The sequence below is a fragment of the Chlorocebus sabaeus genome, chromosome 9 (assembly GCF_047675955.1).
Source record: "Chlorocebus sabaeus isolate Y175 chromosome 9, mChlSab1.0.hap1, whole genome shotgun sequence".
Taxonomy (NCBI): Eukaryota; Metazoa; Chordata; class Mammalia; order Primates; family Cercopithecidae; genus Chlorocebus; species Chlorocebus sabaeus.
This window is the reverse complement of record NC_132912.1, coordinates 14,045,989-14,064,048: the sequence shown is the minus strand read 5'-3', so window position 1 is coordinate 14,064,048 and position 18,060 is coordinate 14,045,989. Positions and strand designations below refer to the sequence as shown.

At 46.3% G+C, this 18,060-nt stretch overlaps 1 protein-coding gene across 11 annotated transcripts in view; it reads left to right on the top strand.

Moving 5' to 3' along the window:
- Window positions 1–18,060, top strand: part of FRMD4A (FERM domain containing 4A) — a 692,609-nt gene that overhangs the window by 429,168 nt on the left and 245,381 nt on the right. The window contains exon 1 of one of the 11 annotated variants that reach the window (XM_037983475.2): window positions 15,020–15,142. The exons of 9 other annotated variants lie outside the window; for them this stretch is intronic. The gene's annotated coding sequence lies outside the window, so the exon portion shown is untranslated. Of the gene's footprint in view, window positions 1–15,019; window positions 15,143–15,681; window positions 15,833–18,060 lie in introns of those variants that run through there. One more of the 11 variants, XM_037983473.2, reaches the window with a different exon arrangement.

The following is an 18,060-nucleotide window of genomic DNA, read 5'->3' as shown; positions in this document are numbered from 1 at the left end:
AGAAGGAGCCAGAAGTTGACCCATGGGCATGGATAATACTGTGCCACGCAGTTGAGGATGAGACCCAGCAACACCTCAGGGGTCAATGCTGAAGTTCAGAGCAAGCACCTTTAGATGTGACTGACGGACATTCCCATGGGAAGGCAAACAGTGCACCCTCAATTGCTGAAAGGTTGTGGGCTATTTAAATGCATTTGAATTCACTCCTCAGTTATTCACGCATGAGCAGGGTGAGCATCTCTGCAAGGAGCGTATACTTGGTGCACTCAGAGGACAGGGATGGAGTTGGAATGTAGGGCACAATTATTTAGGACAAGACTGTTTCCTATGATTAACTTAAAAGACGTAATTCACCCGGGGTCTCATTAAAGCTCACAGCGGTTACCTATGAGGCTTAAACCAAGGTTTGACGTCTAACACAGTGGAGAAGACAGTATTGTATACAGACAAAAGCTGACAGATTTCACGCCCTTAGTAGATGCTGATAATGGAAATAATATCATAGCATATATTTTATTTAACATGTACTCTGTGCCAAAAACTCCCTCTTTATGCATTTCACAATGCAATCCTCATAGCATGCCTGTGAGTAGGGAACTGAGATGAAGAAAAGTTTAGAACTCATTAGCCTAAGGTTACACCACTAGTAAGCTGTTGGTCGGTAGTCCAAACCTCAGGAGTCGGCTACCATAGCCTTACTGCTGACCACTGTGTTATTGCATCCTGTGTCTTTGGACAGGAAAGTGGATTAAACACCAGTTTCAGCCTGCTATGCAGACAGGTAAAAAAGGCCCTTCTGGAAGATTCAGGCTGATCTGTTCAAAGTCACACAGGGAGCAGGAGCAGAATCAGAGATGTGACTGTGATTGCCATGAGGGTTATGTTGAAAATCAACAGAATCCATAAGTAGCTGCATTCTAATACACACCAAGAAGGATGTCGGGGTCACAGACTGGGGGCTGCAGTGACTCAGCCTATGCCCCGCCATAGGGCTCGGCCCTGTTGACCCGGAACATCTCCAGGTGTCTGCAAAGCTCTGCTGGAGGGCCGTGATTCTGATTTCAAGGAGTAGCAGAAATGTTCTGTGGCTGGACATGATTTTTGGCGCTTAAACTTCTAATTCTTTCCTCAAGGTTCCCCTCCGCTTTACCAGAAACCAGTCTGAGACTCTTCCCACTGCAAGCCCTTTATCAACCCATGCCTCCTTTTGCTCAAAATTAAACCATGATGGAAAAAACGGAATGTACTTTGGAGGTCTTAAAAATTGACTGGGATTCAAATCTGCCTCCTTCTAGGTATAGACTTTTGGCAAGTTACTTAGTGTTTCTGAGCCTCGATTTCTGAATCTATACAATGGTAATTAACGAGACCTACTGTGCAATGTTGCTACAAAGATTATAGATAATGCATGTAATATACACAGCACCACTGAACAAATAATAGATATTATTATTCTTATCACTGTTATTATTAGCTGATCATATTAACAGTTTAGGTTATAACCATTTCCAAGGGAATTTCCTTTGTAAAGAGCACAAGAGCCTTTCTCTGAAGATTTGAAAGGTACTTTCCTTTCTCTTCACTGCATATTTCCTCTTCTGCTGATAACTTGATTTCACTTTTGAGAAAAAAATCTGTGCCTACCTTCCCAAAACCACACAAAGAAGTTACAAGTATATAAACAAAGGCAGAACCTGAGATCTCTAAGAGCCAACATGAAAACACTTCAGAGTTTATGACTAAGGAGAGATGGAAGCATATTTATTTCAAGATCTGATAGAAACTAGACCTGCTCTATTATTAAGACCTTTTATTAGGCCCCCTCAAAAGCTTTCAGGAGTCTTCAAAATGCGTTGCAGGTATCCCCAAAAAAGTGGGCTTTGGTGTGGGGCCAGTGTTGTGACTGGTTACTGTTCGTTTATAAGAAAAAGCCATCACAGTTCCAGACTTTAAGGAAGACTGCCTTCCTTAAAACAGTTTTCAGGAGTTGCATATTAACACTGGTCAAATGCTGTTTGTTTCGTTTTGTTTTGTTTTGTTTTTTGATACAGAGTCTCTCTCTGTCACCCAGGCTGGAGTGTGGTGGCACGATCTCTGCTCACTGCAACCTCTGCCTCCCAGGTTCAAGTGATTCTCCTGCCTCAGCCTCCTGAGTAGCTGGGATTGTAGGCATCCACCACCACACCGGCTAATTTCTGTATTTTTCAGTAGAGACGGGGTTTCACCATGTTGGCCAGGCTGGTCTCAAACTCCTGACCTCAGGTGATCCTCCTGCCTCGGCCTCCCAGACTGCTGGGATTACAAATGCTGCTTTCTACCATCACTGACTCCGCTGCTTTTTATTAGCAGGATGGATTTAACTATAAAAATATATTGGGTTATGATCATAATGCTTGGCTAAAAGAAAGTGATAAAGTGATATTAAATTCTGTACACTGCGTACAGGTGAACACATTTTGAGGATCTGGAATGCAATAAAAATATTAAAACAAAAAGCACTGCCGTGATGCCTACCTTTGAAGAATTCTTGATGGAGAGCAGTATAAAGACATACGCAAAGGTGGTGATGAAAACGTGCTGAGCGTAGAGATGTGCCTGGGTTATTTAGGGCACGGGAGAGGGGAACCTCGGGGAAGGCTTCCCGGGGAATGAGGTGTCTGAGCGGAGCTGGAAGAGTGAGTGGGAGTTAACCAGGTGTCAGGGAGGATGGGAGGGCTTTCTGCACAGATGTACAGCGGTGCCAAAGCAAGAAGGCAAGAAGCACAGGGGCCTGTAGGAGCTTCTCCTTGGCTGGGAGGCGAAACGCCAGCAGGAAATAGTGGTTGGTGAGGCCAGCCAGACAGGCGGGCCCTGTTTTCAACTGGACTGCAGGCAAAAGGGGACAAAGGCCACTTCCGCGTCTGTTCACTGTCGTGTCCCAACCCCCACCAGTGCCTGGCGATGAACAAATGCCAGGGAACTTTGGCGTCACTCTGGATGTGAGAGATATTTAGATATTTTAGAAGCAGAGCGACATGATTATATTTCACTTTAGATAGGGAGGCAATCAGTTAGGAAGCATTTCCATCAGAATTAAGTTCTTAAAGCTGCAATTTTACATCCAAGAATGTTCATTCATTCATATTATTCACATATTAGACAATTTTTTTTTTAAGAGACAGGCTGTTGCTCTGTCACCCAGGCTGGAGGGTAGTGGCGTGATCTTATCTCACTGCAGCCTCCAACTCCTGGGCTCATGCCGTCTTCCCACTTCTGCCTCTAGAGTAGTTGGGACCACAGGCACATGTCACTACCACACCTGGCTAATTATTTTTTTCTTTTTTTTTTTTAGAGATGAGGATCTTGCTATGTTGCCCAGGCTGGTCTCAAACTCTTGGCCTCAAGTGATCCTCATGCCTCAGCCTCCTGAGTAGCTGAGACTACAGGCATGCATCACAACACCTGGCTAATTTTTATTTAAAAAATTTTTTTGGAGAGTTGGAGTCTTGCTGTGTTGTCCAGGCTGGTCTCAAACTCCTGGCCTAGAGTGATCCTCCTGCCTTTGCCTTCCAAAGTGCTGGAATTACAGGCATAAGCCACCATGCGAGGATTCAACAAATATCTATTGAATGTTTAGTATGTTCCAAAGACTGTTCTAGGCTCAGAAGATTTAGCAAAAAGCTAAATGGATGTAAATCCCTGCACTCGTGGGAAGGACAGGTAATAAAACAAACAGCTAAGTAAATAAATTGTACAGTCCGTTAGAAGGCAAAAGAAAGAATGGGGACAAATAAACTAGGGAAGGGATTAGGAACAGGGGGAGCAGGAGGTGGGCAGGTGGGAGTAGTTGCTATTTTTAAGAAAAGCGGTTAGAAAAGATCTCACTAATAAGGGTACATTTGAGCAGGGACCTGAAAAGGTGAGAGTTTGATTCCTACTGGTATCTGGAGGAGGACCTTCCAAGCGGAGGGAAGTGCAAAGGCCCTGGGGCTAGCACAAGCCTGAAGACAACAGGGTGCCCGGAGCAGAGTGTAAAAGCCAAGAGGTAGGAAAATTGTGCTGAGCGTAGCCTCCAATCAGCAGGATCAATATATTTGGAATCTGTTAAGAATGTAAATTATTACACCCTAACCCAAGCTAAGAATCAGAGACCTGGGTTGGAAATGGGAGTAGGGGTAACACTCAAGAATCTTTTTTTGTTTTTTGGAGACTGCATCTCACTCTGTCACCCAGGCTGGAGTGCAGTGGCGTGATCTTGGCTCACTGCAATCTCCGCCTCCTGGGTTCAAGCAGTCCTCCTGCCTCAGCCTCCCAAGTAGCTGGGATTACAAGTATGTGCCACCACACCCAGCTATTTTTTTGTAGATTACAAATATGTGCCACCACACCCAGCTATTTTTTTGTATTGTAGTAAAGATGTGATTTCACCATGTTGGCCAGGCTGGTCTTGAACTCCTGACCTCAAGTGATCCTCCTGCTTCAGCCTCCCAAGGTGCGGGGATTACAGGTGGGAGCCACTGTGCCCAGCCCAGGAATCTATTTTGACTGGTCTTCAGGGGATTCTCATGTTAGCTTAGTTGACTTTTCTCTCTCTCTCTCTCTCTCTCTCTCTCTCTCTCTCTCTCTCTCTCTCCAGTATTTTGCCTAACCATCAATTTCCATAAGTCTAAATGCCCTCCATGTATAGATATCTCCAACTTTTTTATTTTCCATGCAAAGAGAGCTCTTTAAATTTTAACCCTTTGTACCCAATCCCATCTCAACAAATAAGCCTAGGTCGGCACAGTGGCTCATGCCTGTAACCCCAACACTTTGGGAGGCCAAGGCATGAGGATCACTTGAGTTCAAGACCAGCCTGGGCCACATAGCAACACCCCATCTTTACAAAAAAATTTAAAAATAAAAATTAGCCAGGTGTAGTGGTACATGCCTGTAGCCCCAGCTACTCAGGAGGCTGAGATGGGAGGATCCCTTGAGCCCAGGAGTTAAAGGTTACAGTGAGCTATGATCGCACCACTGGACTCCAGCCTGGATGACAGTGTGAGACCCTGTCTCTAAAACAAACAAACAAAAAAATTAAATCACCTATCTTCTTATTTAGTGAAATCAGAATCCCAGAAATTTGATAGCCTGAACCATATTATTCTTTATAACACATTATTTGCTATTATAATTTGGAGTAGGTCTGACTTTTATGGGGTGGCAGGAGAAATCATCGCTTCCCAAGTCATCACTGGGGGCCGGTTTCCTGCCCTGTCCCAGCTCTGAGAAGCGGACTCGCCTGTTCTCCCTGGGGCCGGGAGGTACTGGGGCTCTTACTCCCTGCTCTGGCCCATCCTTTCAATACAGTCCTGTTGCTCACTTGAGAGACTGGCAGATTGATGTCACTTGTACATAAACCTTCACAATAATCGATGTTACGATAGGCAAAGGAATATTTGCTGAAAATCTTTTCCATTCTTTTTTTTTTTTAAAGATGAAGTCTCGCTCTGTTGCTCAGGCTGGAGTGCAGTGGCATGATCTCAGCTCACTGCAATCTCCGGCTCAAGAGATTCTCCTGCCTCCGCCTCCTGAGTAGCTGGAATTACAGGCACCCACCACCATGCCCAGCTAATTTTTGTATTTTTTGTAGAGACACGTTTCACCATGTTGGCCAGGCTGGTCTCAAACTCCTGACCTCAGGTTCAAGGCAGACCCACCTGCCTTGGCTTCCCAAAGTGCTGGAATTACAGGCGTGAGCCAGCGCACCCAGCCTCCATTCAATTTTACAAATATTTCTGCCTTAGCTGCTTTTTGCAGTGAAGCAATGGGCCAATAAATAAATTATAATTATTTGTCCTAGGCACGAGAAGGGACACAATACCACCTAGTACTCAACCACACCTGAGGGCTGAGGAACACACCTGAGGGTTGAGGAACACACCTGAGGGTTGAGAACACCAGCTCTGGAATCAGACTGCCTGAGTTTGGTAACCGGCAGTGGCCGGCTTCTCGTCTGTTGGATCTGAGATGACTTATCACACCTCTCCGTGTGTTTCCATTCCCTCACCTATAAATGGGGTTAACAATAGTGCCCATCTCAGAGGGCAAAGACTGAGTTATTATACGTAAAGCACATAATCAGTACCTGGCATTTGGTAAATGCCAACTGAGTTTTAATCTTTCTTATTTTGTTTTGTTTTATTTTATTTTATTTTATTTTATTTTATTTTATTTTATTTTATTTTATTTTTGAGACAGAGTCTTGCTCTGTCACCCAGGCTGGAGTGCAGTGGCGTGATCTCGGCTCACTGAAAGCTCCACCTCCTGGATTCACGCCATTCTCCTGCATCAGCCTCCCAAGTAGCTGGGACTACAGGCGCCTGCCACCATGCCTGGCTAATTTTTTATTTTTGTATTTTTAGTAGAGACAGGGTTTCACCATGTTAGCCACGATGGTCTCAATCTCCTGAACTCGTGATCCGCCTGCCTCGCCTCCCAGAGTGCTGGGATTACAGGCATAAGCCACTGCACCTGGCCAACCTTTCTTATTAATAGGTATTTCTCTTCTCTTTCTTTTTTTTTTTTTTTTTTTTTTTTTTTTTTTTTTTTTTGAGACAGGGTCTCACTGTGTCGCTTAGGCTGGGGTGCAGTGGCGTGATCTCGGCTCACTGCAACCTCTGCCTCCCATGCTCAAGTGATTCTCCTGCCTCAGCCTCCTTAGTAACAGGGATTACAGGCACCTGCCACCATGCCTGGCTAATTTTTGTATTTTTAGTAGAGATGGGGTTTCACCATGTTGGCCAGGCTGGTCTCAAACTCCTGACCTCAATTGATCCACCCACCTCAACCTCCCAAAGTCCTGGGATTACAGGCGTGAGCCACCACTCCTGGCCCTATTCTTATTAGTACATATTTCTGAGTAAATAAACAGAAAAGGCTTGGGAGAGAGCTAGCCAAAGGTACTCGAGTGTACTTAGAATGTTAACCAATATTACACCGTGGTACTCACTGGAATATAGGTACTCCCAGGGGCTCCAAGGTACATTAATTAGCTTGTGATGTTTTGATTGACTCTTGTCTGTGTTTCAGAAAGCCTTGCTCTGGGTTTTGGTTGCCATGAGTTGCAGTCTAAATCATGATTCCCAGCCAGGAAAAATAATAAACAACTATCTAATGTAATGAGAACCCAACAAAACTATAAAACTTAGTTATTTCAAAATGACAGAGCTGTTTGTGAACAAATAACAAAATAAAACACAGCCATTGGATAATTTCTTCCTACAGCCCGGGGACGCTGGTTTTAAGTACTTGATCGCAGGCCATGCATGAGAGGATATAGAATTATTCCTTTTTGATTGAAGTGGTTCAGAATTGGCCTCTAATTGGCCTGGGAGTAGGAAGCAAAGAGGATTGGGTATAAAAATATAATGGGGTTCACTTGAAACCAGCCAGGCACTTTAACCTGCCCCAGAGGGGTCTCTCTCCATTTTTAAAACCCGGTTGACGTATGAAAGGAAAAGTTGCCAGTGTTATTCACTAGAAACACAGACAATGGAATGTAAACCTATGTCCATATGGTGCAGGTTAGGAACTGATGGAACGACACAGGAGACTATCAATTCCCAGGTGTCTTCCGCTGTAACTGGGAACTCCATCCACAGTTAATAGTGAATACAAAGTAATTCTGCGGCCATGCTGCCTGCGGCCGCCAGTGTATTTCATGTGTACAGCCTGTGGCAGGCAAGCAAGGACAATAAGAGCTCAAGCCTCCGAAGGACGACTCTGGGTTCAAATCTGATCAGCAGAGTGCTCTCAGGCAGGTGGCTTCATCTACTTTTTTGTTATAGAGACAGGTCTGTCACCCAGGCTGGAATGCAGTGGTGTGATCATAGCTCACTGCAGCCTTAAACTGCTGGACTGAAGCCATCCTCCCTCCTCAGCCTGCCAGAAAAAGTGCTGGAATTACAGGTGTGAGCCACCACACCTGGCCCACTTCACCTTTTTAAATCCCAAGCGCCTTGTCTGTAGAAAAGGGATAGAACAGTTTCTACCTCATAGGAATCCCATGATGATTAAATTAACTAAAGTTTGGAAAGCTCTAGCAATGCCTAATACAGAGTACATACTCACCACAATGTTAGCTGTTTATTATTATCAGTTATGTGGTTTGGGAAACAATATGTGCTGAACCCATAGTCTTCATAAGGCTGGAAATAGATATTATCAGGCTCATTTTATTTTATGTTATAGACAGGGTATTGCTCTGTCACCCAGGCTGGAGTGCAGTGGTGCAATCACAAACTTCTGGGCTCAAGTGATCCTCCCACCACATCCTCCCAAGTAGCTGAGACTACAGGTGCATGCCACGAAACCCAGCTAATTTTTAAAATTTTTTTGTAGAGACAGGGGTCTTGCTATGTAGCCCAGGCTGGTCTCAAATTCCTAACTTCAAGTGATCCTCCCACCTCGGTTCTCCAAAGAGCTGGGATTACAGGTGTAAGCCGCGGTGCCCAGCTCCCAGGCTCATTTTAAAGGTGAGAAACAGCTTCAATAACAGGCTCATTCAAGGTTACCCTGGAAAAGGAGTCTGAGACTGCCCAGTGGGATTAGCTTCAAGGACAGGATTACACAACCCAGCCTCAGGTCCTCCCTTACCTTGTCTCGTGTCCTCAGCTCAGCAGGTACACAAAGGCTTGAGTGGGAGAGACCGTTTCCACCAACAGTGAGACCCTAGCAAAGATCAGAGCGGAACCATCATCTCTTAATTGTCCCCCGTATCCTGGTCAGAGAAGCTGTGACTTCCAATCCTGGAGCCAAGAACCTGGCACTTGTTATTAGTGGAGAAGGTGGAATTTTTGCTCCCTCACTTTGGGCATACACACAAAAAAATCACATTAATTTATTTCTCTAAACCCATTTAAATTTGACTACATCCTCACTCATTGGAATGACAAGAATTTGCATCCTCTTCCCTCTCTCTTGGGTCACCCTGGACCTCCAAACAGGGAAGTGGTCTCTTGTTATCAATTTTTTTCTTTCTTTTTTTTTTTTTTTGAGATGGAGTCTCGCTCTGTCGCTCTGTCACCCAGATTGGAGTACAGTGGCAGTCTCGGCTCACCGCAACCTCCACCTCCTGGGTTCAAGCAATTCTTCTGTCTCAGCCTCCCGAGCAGCTGGGACTACAGGCACACCCCACCACACCCAGCTGACTTTTACATTTTTAGTAGAGACAGTTTTTCACTGTGTTGACCAGGCTGATCTCAAACTTCTGACCTCAGGTGATCCGTCCACCTCGGCCCCCCAAAGTGCTGGGATTACAGACATGAGCCACCATGCCCAGCCTCTTGTCATCAGTCTAATAGAGCTGTCACTAAGGTGCTTGGGGCAAAAGGACTGCCAGTCCCTTTCGAAGCCAGACTCCAATCCTCTTGACTGAACTCCAGGATCCTTTGCTGTGCCTAGGACACATTTTTAGCTTTTTTTTTTTTTTTTTTTTTTTTTCCCGAGTTGGAGTCTCTGTCTGTCACCCAGGCTGGAGTGCAATGGCGGATCTCGGCTCACTGCAGTCTCTGCCTCCTGGGTTCAAGCAATTCTCTTGCCTCAACCTCCCGAATAGCTGGGATCACAGACACCTGCCACCACACCCGGCTAATTTTTTGTATTTTTAGTAGAGACAGGGTTTCACCATGTTAACCAGGCTGGTCTTGAACTCCTGGCCTCAGGTGATCCACCCACTTTGGCGTCCCAAAGTGCGGGGATTACAGGTATGAGCCACTGCACCTATGTGTTTAAATTGTAAGGTGCATATCTTAGAATCTAGCCTGCAACTCACAGGCCATGCACTGTCCCATCAGGTGGTCTGCCCCTTCTTGAGGCACTCAGCAGGCATAGGGTCTCGTGTTATCTTCCCATCGTGTACGGATGTTCTCTATTCCTTCTTTTGGGAGTGCTATCGCCCTTTTCCATTCCTTCCTACCTCCCCCATTTCCAAACCTCAGAGCACCTCTCCTCTCTTTAAGAGTTCAGTCCTTTCCAAAATAAAGTTCCTTTAGTCTGTGTAAAAGAAGCAAGAGTTACCCCACGTGTTCATCTCTCCAAATCCTGCTGACCCACTGAAAGAACAAAAAGAAAAGTATTTCTACTGCTTCCCTCTTCTCCAGCAAGGACAGCAAAACACAAGGCAAAGGCCTGTAAACCGGCCTGCCATGTTTCTCTTTTCAGAAAGACTCTTCGAAAAGTATTAAACTCAAGCTGAAAATGGAAGCACTCTAAATTCTTTAGCCACGACTACATGTTAGGGCTGGTCAGCGAACCAACACTTTGCAAAAGATTCTTTGATTCATAGCCACTTATGCCTAGTGTTCCGTTTTTGGAATGCCGTGTAACTCAACAATGGGACATAATAACATTTTTCTCTCTTCAAATTCTTGTTCCTTGAATTTTTCTAGGTAATATACATGAATTTCATGCAAATTCAAAAATTTGCAACCTCAGGCATAAACGAGTTAAACCTTTGCAAGTAGCTGCCTGAATTTTCAGTAGTAGAATCGGCTACTCTTCGGTGAACAGACCATTGTGGAGTTTTGACTGGCAAAGCTTTTTATGTCAATTCCAAGGATAACCACTGGTGAAACAGGGAATCTATTTCTTTTATGTTTTCATTTCCAGGTAACTTAAGTTTCAGTTTTATTTTATTCATCAAGTTTTACCATGACCTATTTCTTTTTTTTTTTAACTTCAAGTTCTGAGACATATGTGCAGAACGTGCAGGTTTGTTACATAGGTATACATGTGCCATGGTGGTTTGCTGCACCTATTAACCCACCATCTAGGTTTTAAGCCCCATATGCATTAGGTATTTGTCCTAATGCTCTCCCTCTCCTTGACCACCAGCCCCTGACAGGCCGCGGTGTGTGACATTCCCCTCCCTGCGTCCATGTGTTCTCATTGTTCAACTCCCACTTCTGAGTGAGAACATGCGGTGTTTGGTTTTCTGTTCCTGTGTTAGTTTCCTGAGAGTGATGGCTTCTAGCTTCATCCATGTCCCTGCAAAGGACATGAGCTCATTCTTTTTTATGGCTGCATAGTATTCCATGGTGTATATGTGCCACATTTTCTTTATCCAGTCTATCATCAATGGGCATTTGGGTTGGTTCCAAGTCTTTGCTATTATAAATAGTGCTGCAATAAACATATAGGTGTATGCATCTTTATAGTAAAATGATTTATAATCCTTTGGGTATATACCCAGTAATGGGATTGCTGGGTCAAATAGGATTTCTGGTTCTAGATCCTTGACGAATCGCCACACTGTCTTCCACAATGGTTGAACTAGTTTACAGTCCCACCAACAGTGTAAAAGTGTTCCTATTTCTCCAGAGCCTCGCCAGCACCTGTTGTTTCCTGACTTTTTAATGATTGCCATTCTAACTGGTGTGAGATGATATCTCATTGTGGTTTTGATTCGCATTTCTCTAATGACCAGTGATGACGAGCTTTTTTTTCATGTTTCTTGGCCGCATAAATGTCTTCTTTTGAGAAGTGTCTGTTCATATCCTTTGCCCACTTTCTGATGGACTTGTTTTTTTTCTTGTAAATTTGTTTAAGTTCCTTGTAGATTTTGGATATTGGACCTTTGTCAGATGGATAGATTGCAAAAATGTTCTCCCATTCTGTAGGTTGCCTGTTCAGTCTGATGATAGTTTCTTTTGCTGTGCAGAAGTTCTTTAGTTTAATTAGATCCCATTTCTCAATTTTGACTTTTGTTGCCATTGCTTTTGGTGTTTTGGTCACCATGACATATTTCTGTTAGTACTTCAAATTCTTCAAATACAGCTTTTCTTCCCTCAATTCTTATTTATTTCCAGTCCAGGCCCCCAAGTACAAAAGGTTTTGGGAGGGGTAAAGAGATCTCGTGCCAGGTACTAGTTCTGGTTGTGGGGATACAGTGAAAACATGGCACATACACACCACAGAATACTGTGCAGCCTTAAAAAAGAATGAGATCATGTCCTTTGCAGGGACATGCATGGAGCTGGAGGCCATTATCCTTAGCAGACTAACACAGGAGGAAACCAAATTATGCATGTTCTCATTTATAAATGGGAGCTAAACGATGAGAACACATGGACACATAGAGGGGAACAACACACAATGCAGCTTATCACAGGGTGGAGGGTAAGAGGAGGGACAGGATCTGGAAAAATAACGAATGGGTAATACCTCCATGACAAAATAATTTGTACAACAAACCTCCATAACACTAGTTTACCTATGCAACAAACCTGCACGTGTACCCCTGAACTTAAATAAAAGTGAAAAAAGAAAAAGTCCCACAAGGATTATTCTTATTCAGCCAGACCCTATTCTAAGTGCTTTACATATATTAACTCATTTAATCCTCATAACAGCCCTACAAGGTAGGCAATATTATTGTCCCCATTTCATAGATGAATGTTCTCAACTGAGGCACAGACAGGTCAAGAAACTTGCCTAAGCTTACATAGTTAGTAGGTGGCCCAGGCAAGATTCAAGCCCAGGCAGAATGACCTCAGTCTGTGTCCATCACACAGGGCAGTGAATCCTGATGGTGGCTAAGTGTTAAGAAAAAAATAGAGGCTAAGTGTTAAGAAAAAAAATACCTTAAGCACCTGGGGGAAAACCACTCCCCATGTGCTGATCACTGAAGGTTATCTAAGAGGGAGCGTTTTTGCCAGAACCTGAAAGACGACCAGGAGCCAGCTACCCAAAGAGTGGGGTAAGGAGCAGGGCCTGGCCTTCCAAACAGGGGAAGCAGAAAATGTGAATAATACGTGATGAAGACAAATAGGATGTGGCAGGAGCAGTGAGAAGCCACCCGCAGTCGTTAAGCAGAGCAGTGATGTGATCTGAGCTCTTTCTCCAGCCTGGGCTGCTGGGTGACGGGTGGATGCGTGACCTGGAACATACAGAGCCCTGGAGGAGGGTTCTGTAGCCGGAGGGTAGGGGCTGACATGGTTTTGGGTGGGGCCGGCTGGCAAAAGATAAGACTGGATGGCCAGGGTGGCCTGGTACTCAGGACCTTATAGCCATCAGACAGAATACGGGCTTTTTGTCCCTAAAGCCAGGGAAGCCCTGAACGGATTTGAAACAGAAGTTACGGGATCAGACCTGGGATTTAGGAGAATTGCTCCAGCTGGAGTGGAGAAGGCTTATCTGAGAGAGATAAGATCAGCACCCATTCACAAGGCTACTAGAGACATCCTGGTGAAAGATGATGTGGCCTGAGCGTGCCTGGGGACAGCAGTTGCTCACTCAGCTCCAGGCACTGTTGGGATAAGGGGCTGCCCTCATGACCTTTCAAGAGGTAGTTATGAGGACAGGCTTCGTGATCAGGTGAACGTGAGGAATGAGAGAAAGGAGGGAGGGAAATCTCTATCCCTGTTTCTGGCTTTGGGGAGGAGGAGGGAGCCTGCTGTTTACTAAGAGTGGGAGCCTAGAGGCAGGATTGGCCAGTGAGGCAAGTTCAGTTTAGGACATACAGAAGATGTAAGTGGCCTAGGCAGAAAGCAGTAGGTGTAGATGTGGATACAATTCAACAACTCCTGTGAGGTTGAAAACAAAATATTGGAAGAGAAATGTATGTCTGAGTTGGTGGCTCATGTCTGTAATCCCAACACTTTGGCCAGGCAGGTGGATCACCTGAGGTGAGGAGTTCAAGACCAGCCTGGCCAACATGGCAAAACCCTGCCTGTACTAAAAAATACTAAAAAATTAGCTGGGCATGGTGGCGGGTGCCTGTAATCCCAGTTACTCAGGAGGCTGAGGCAGAAGAATCGCTTGAACCCAGGAGGGGAGGTTGCAGTGAGACGAGATTGTGCCACTGCACTACAGCCTGAGGGACAGAGCTGGACTCTGTCTCAAACAAACAAACAAACAAAAAAATGTTGTAGGTCTGAACATTTCCTCATTGTCCATTACTAGGTATTGCAGTCAAAACAAATCAGGACTAGAACTAGTCTGAGTGCAAAGAAACAATATTCCCTCTGAGGACCTCAGAACACAAGGAGATGGGCTCCAATTGCATTACCAAAAAATGGGGTTTTGCATTGGAATAAGCCTCATAGACTTTAGAGAGAGGTACCTGAGAATCCCATTCAAACCCGGCTTCAGATCATCAAGTCTCCAGTCAGCTTGAAATCAGACAGGTAGTTAAGACCAGCCTGGGCAACATGACAAAATCCTGTCTCTACAAAAAATACAAAAATTAGCAGGGCGTGGTGGGGTGTGCCTGTGGTCCCAGTTACTTAGGAGGCTGAGGCAGGAGGATCACTTGAGCCCAGGAGCGGGAGGTTGCAATGAGCCGTGATCACACCACCACACTCCAGTCCGGGTGACAGAGTGAAACTCTGTCTGTATAACAAACACACACACACAACACAGGTACTCCTTAACACCAGCGTTCAACTTTTTCTCCAATGCTAACTGTATGCCCAGTTCCCTTTCTATTGATTGTGAGGCCTTTTGAACTGATAAAAATTTTTACCAGTGTTGTTTAGAAAACAACACAGGACCTATGACAGTAAAAAGGTAAAATTTTCTGTCAGCTGGAAGATAGGATGTGAGCAATTTCTTTTTATTACAAAGTTTATAAGTCCTCAGAGCCGACCGGTCTCCTGGAAATGATGTTTCTAGATCTACCAAGTACTAGATCGACCATGGTGGGAGGAAAAGCGGTCTCTCCCCTGAAGAGAGGATGGGTGCAGGTTGGAAATTCAAGAGACGCACGGGTTCTGGAGAAAGATTTTACCCCAGAAACAAGTCGACTTTTGCTAAGTGGAGGCTCTTGCCAGCATCCCCTTTTATTTTATCACCATGTTTTGACAATTCATGAAAAAAAAAAAAAAAAAAGAATGTGTCTAGGAGCAAATAGAGCTCCTCAAGCAATGAACATTTAGACATATCCTGTGAATTGACTTATTGTTCTGGGTGGGGAATCTTCCCAGAGTTTGTTTCTCTTTTTTTGGAAAGAGAACGTGTCAGCCCGTTTTCCTCCCCCGGGTCTCTCCCAGTGGAAGTCTCCCTCTCCCAGTCATTGTCGCGAAGCCTTGACAATAGCCCCATGCCTCGGTTATCCTGCAGCAACTTCCATTGAAGAGTTGAGGGGAGATTAAAATTCAATACAATTGGACTAGATCGAGGGGTAAGAGCTGCGCCTTCAGCCAAGGGAGCTGCTGTCTCCGGGCTCTCAGGGTAGGAAAGGGCCTCGCGCGTTGGCTTTGGGTGGGTTTTGTGGGGTAACCAGGGGTCCCCCGCTTGGGGACCTCCGTGCTGGGCATCCCGCACGCTTCGGACGCGCGCAGCCTCATCCGGGAGCGAACTTTGTCTCGCCTGCGGGTGCCGCGGAGAGGGACTGGGAAGCCGAGCCAGCTCTGGGGGCGACTGAGGGCGTCCCCGGCTTTCTACGGGGGCGGGGGCGCGCATTGTTGTCCAGGATCGGGCGGCTCTCGGAGGCCCCGCGGCGGGCGGTGGCGGCGGCGGTGGCGCGCGGTGCCCGCCTTGCACCCGACCTAGCGGCGCGCAGGGGGCTGGCCCGGGGCGCGCGGGGCGCACCATGCGGCGGGCCGGGCGCGGGCGAGGGGCGGGCCGGCGGCGGGGCTCCCTGGCGCCCGGCCAGGCTCGGCGCGAGAGGCGCGAGCGGGCGATGGGCTGACGCCGAGGCCCCGCGGCAGGGGCGGCGGCGGGGACGGGGCGGGGGCGCGCCAGCTGCGGGCGCCAAGGCCGCCTAGTAGGCCAAGGGCCTGCGCCCGGGCGAATGGGACGCCCGTTCCGGAGGACCAGCCGCTTCCAGCCTGAAGTTCCTCGGCTCCCTTGGAAGCGCAAAAAATAAAAGGTAATGTGTCTTTGTTTCCCGGTCGCGGTGGCAGGGAGGCGACTGACGGCAGCCCTTCGCCTTCCGTGTTTTCACATTGGGCCGGGGGAAAGGGACGCGCCGCTGCTTCTTTACTGGGGGCCTGGAATCGTTTATTTCGCGTATGTTACAGTTTTTAAATACAAACCCCACGTGGGGCACATACTGTGCGTTCTTCTGCAACCCTCCCCCCGGCACACACTCATACTTTCCTTAGGCACCTCAGTCCCACGCTGTCTGAATCTACCCAGGGAGATAGCAAAGGACATGGCTTTAGGCAGAGCTGGGTGGGCTTTTTTTAAAACCATTTTTTGAGAGTGACAGGGGAGCCCTTTCCTTTGGGTGCAGGACAGGGCGTTTCAGACAAGAGTGGCGGGGGCCGGCAGCCGATCGCCGCTGCCCGGGGCTGCCAAGATGGACTGCTTTTTACGTTCCAAATGGCTGCAGCAAGTTTGATGCAGAGAAAACGGACGCTGGGAAGGGGAGGAGAACAGAAGGGAACCCCCTTTAGTACGTGCTCATTTAAAATTGGCTAAACGCAGTGCTTCTACATTGGAAGCAGCTGCTCAAATGTTGGTGCACGTTGAATTCAGAAAAGATTCCCGGTGCTGCACTGAGAAAGCTGTGTGGGCTGCCTGTGTGTAACGAGCGACTTGGTGCCTTTTTCTCCAGTATCCTGTTAACAGAGTAAGTGCTCGTAGATTCAGGCGTATTCTGCGAAATTTCCAAGGGATGGCTGTGCTAATAATAGCTCTGGCGGCGGCTTCTTAATAGACATCCTCATTCTGAACGATGCAGCCATGCCAGCCCCCCGGCAAGTGCAGCTTGCTGAGAAACGAGAACCAATGCCCGCAAAGGACTCCCTGACCCCACCATGAATGGATGCGGCTCTGGCTCCCCTATGAATGGAGCATCCCAATGGAGACGCTGCTACTGCTGTTTCTGGCTTCTTTCAGTTTGAATCCTCACAGATAGCGATGAAAGGGCTTGCTCTGAAAACCTAGATAGGCACGTTTCTAAGTCTGAGCCGGTCAGTGGTGACAGCCTGTTCTATTGGGAATACATCTGCCTTGACCTGATCGAGGGTTCAACTGCCGGTACCCCCCTTCCACCTCCACATCCGTAAGTTGTCCTCTTCATCAGCATGACTGATCTGTGGGAAAGCACCGCTCAGACAGCCCGGGACAAACTGCTGACTTCATCCCGGGAAGCCACTGCTGGCCCTAGGGAAAGTCCCTTAGGAACTGGATACAGTAACCTGTCCCTTAGACTTCATGAAACTTAGCTGTGTATGCCATCCTTCAAATGTGCAGCAAAGTGCTTTTGCATGGGGGACAGCAGTTGGGGAGAGGAAGACACATTTCATTGTTTTGGTTTTGGTCTTTAAATTGCATCAAGCCCATTCATAGCATTAAGCCCTATTTCTGTTGAAGTGTGACTTGGACAGGGCCAGAAGACCAAAGCCTGGAATCAACAGAAATCTGGTTTGGTTCTCAAAGTGGTGTCTCTTGCAACCTAGAAGGTTAGGAGATGAGCCAATTTGTACATTGTCTTCTGTTAGATCTATTCTGTTGCAAATGAAGTTTGGGTTTATTTAGGGTACAGCAGGAATGAGGGCCCTGTGGCAAACAAGTTTGAATCCACTTGGTCCCCAGAAGTTAAATAGCTGCAATTAATTAAGTTGGAGGCAGTATTTGGACATGCTTTGCAATCAATGTTATATTGCCCAGCTAGTGAATACAATGTTGCCTCCAGATAAGTTGGAAAGAAGTAATGACTGGTGTATAAAGTTGTGTGGGTAGAAGGAAAAATTAAATTTTATTCTTTCATTAAAGGGGAATTGTTTTAATAGGAATAAGGATCAGAAAATCTCTCCACCCTCTTTTGTTCTGACCGAGTGTGATCTGCCGCTGCTGTTGCTGTATTGTTTTTGGCATTTGTCTTGAACTCATTTTATTAATAAGACTTGATATTTATGGCACAGAGTCTCCTTGTAATTTGTAGACATTGTTATCAAGTCCCCTGATAGCCTGGCAGGTGGCTGGTGTCATTAGCATGATCTTGTCATTTGGGGAAACTGAGACCCCCTTGAGGTTCAGTGAGTTGCTGCTTTCATAATCCATGAGAACAGCATCCCAGATGTGCACAGCGCTGGCTGTTATTGTCACAGCAAAGTTATAGCCTGAGGTCAAAGGCAAAGACACCCAATG